The sequence below is a fragment of the Adiantum capillus-veneris genome, chromosome 8 (genome assembly GCF_014529385.1).
Source record: "Adiantum capillus-veneris isolate H3 chromosome 8, ASM1452938v2, whole genome shotgun sequence".
In the NCBI taxonomy this organism is placed as follows: Eukaryota; Viridiplantae; Streptophyta; class Polypodiopsida; order Polypodiales; family Pteridaceae; genus Adiantum; species Adiantum capillus-veneris.
Genome location: NC_140938.1, coordinates 152,076,315 through 152,079,120, shown reverse-complemented (window position 1 = coordinate 152,079,120; position 2,806 = coordinate 152,076,315).

The window sequence follows — 2,806 nt, the reverse complement described above, 5'->3', positions numbered from 1 at the left end:
GCCTAGGACTATTTTTACTCGAGTTGCATAGACAAAGAGAGAGATTGCTTAGGACATCAAGGGAGATCTATTCTTAGAGGTAGATCATGCATTTCTTTAGACGAGCCATTAGGCAGCCAGAGGAGCAGTTGTCAGAGCAGAGATCACATTCACTCACACTAGAGATATGTTGATCGATCAACCGATTGAGCTAGGGAGATCTAAATGCCCCTAATATCACATAACAAGACAGGGGGAGAATGTGATTGTCATGTCAAGAGCAGCTAGGAAAAAAAATGGTCTTCTGTAGAGACCATTTTCTCCACATGAGTGAGGATGGATTTATCATAAAATCAAGCTACATGGATGAGCATCTTTCACATGGGGTGTGCAATTGTTAGCTACATACATCCTCACACGAGCTCTAGATATAGGTAGAGCCATGGATAGAGGAGCATTACATATGTAGATACCAAGTGTATTATGAGATACAAGATTACTTCCACTGTTTATTTAGACAGGGTTTTGGACCTCTTGCTAGAGTGATGGACAACATCGATTAGAGATTTCTTGGACTTTTCCTACCAGACATACACACACACACACACACACACACACACACACACACACACACACACACACACACACACACACACACACACACACACACACACACACACACACACACACACACACACACACACACACACACACACACACACACACACTAGTTTGGAGTTTAGCTCTAGTCAAAGTATCAATGCACAGGTAGGTCACTGATTTCTTTAGAGGGGATCCTCCTCAATACACCCAAAGGAATCTCCTCACACCCAAACATGGGACTCTCAAAGATAGAGCTACAAATATTAGCAGATCAAGACGTCCATGACTATGTGGTAGATCACACCAATTTCACATGTTTCATTGTCATATCCATGCCATCATTTAGAGACATAGAGCAGCCCCTATAGGTTCTTCACAGAGGAGGAGATTGAGGCAATGAGGCAAAGGTCTATGAGAGACTTCATGTGATGTCATTGCTTGTTTAGGTTGTTTGGTATTTTGTTTAGTCTTTTTCATGCCAAGGTATGGATCATATGATCATGATGATGTAACCTCTTTTGGTATCATAGGTCTTTTAGGACTTTGTAGACATTAATACACATTTCATTTCATCTCTCTCTCTCTCTCTCTTTCTCTCTCTCTCTCTCTCTCTCACACACACACACACACACACACACACACACACACACACACACACACACACACACACACACACACACACACCCACAAATTGCAAGAAAGTGAAAGAGAGAAGAGAAATACCTGGGGCATGTCTGGAGCGGGGTCGGGGCATTCCTGGGGCAACACTAGGGCAGGGCAGCGTCCTCACTAATGCATGTAGCTAGAGCAGGAAGAGGTATGTGTGTGTGTGTGTGTGTGCGAGGGGGTGGGGGTGGGGGAAGGGGGAGGGGGAGGGGGCTCTCTCTCACTCTCTCTCTCTCTCTCTCTCTCTCTCTATGTCTCATCTCTTAGCTCCCTCTTTCTCTCTGATTATGTGTGGGCCGGAATGACCCAGCCTCCAAGGGGGAGAGGGAGGGAGAGAGGGAGGCCTCTCTCTCTCTCTCTCTCTCTCTCTCTCTCTCTCTCTCTCTCTCTATCTGTGTGTGTGTGTGTGTGTGTGTGTGTCTGAGATCTCTTAGCTCCCTCTTTCTCTTTGATTATGTGTGGCCTGGAGTGACTTAGCCTATGAATAAATACAAATGTTTTTTGTATTAGAGAGCGTCGCTTAAGTGATGTCATCACTTATGTGATGCATTTCAGAATGCACGTGTTGCATAAATGATGCCATATGCAACACAAAAATGTGTCACTTATGCGATGTTAGTGCAACTCCCGACTTTAAAAATATTCAAATACAATGGTTACTCTTATGCAACACATGGTTGTCTCTTAAGCGATGCCCATCTAATTTAGGAGCATCTCTACCCCCCTCCCCCCCCTTTCTAGTAGTTGATTTTGAGAAAGAACCCGAAGATTGAAAGGGAAAAGCCAAGAAGGAGGAGAAGGGTAATTGGAATATGATCAAAAAAATACTAGCAATGGTGGAAGAGATTGAAAAAGTAAAAGAGGATAAAGGGAGGAGGTACATGTTTTGCTCCCAAGGCAAGTAGGAGGGGCACCTACACGAAGAATGCACCACCCCACCCACCTGTGCCATTTGGAGTATGTACAACCATTCCACGTCAAGTCACCAATATAACATGAGAATCAGGTCTGCGGCACTAAACCAAGTCGAGACACACGTAGAAAGTGCCCCACTCAAAGGCAGGGGAAGGGGGTATGTGTGGGGTCTGCGGGGCCGTGGAAGGAACAATACTCTTAATCAAGCAGAGGTGGCATGCTACTATTGCAATGTGATAGGGCACATCTGTGGAGACTGCCCCATGAAGCTAAGGCATCACGATGCAAATTTCCCCAACTACAATTCAAATGATAAGCTCGTATCATGATGAAGCATGTGTTTGTGTGGTGACAAGGGAAAATGCAAGGTTGAAATAGAGGCAACCAGAGAATTGTGAGTAGTTGATCCACAAGGGTGAATGGGAATGACAACACCAAATTAGGAGAAATGGTGGAAGAGATGTTAGTGAGTGAGCAAAACAAAAAGGAAGCAGAATTAAAGCCACCCATTGAACAAACATTCCATGAGCAAAGCAATGAACCCAAAAGGCGCCAAGCCCATCAAAGGTAGAACAAGCCAAAGAATGGGTAGACGCTTACTAAACATCAAGAAGAACTATAGAGGGTTGGAGATGATTGGAGT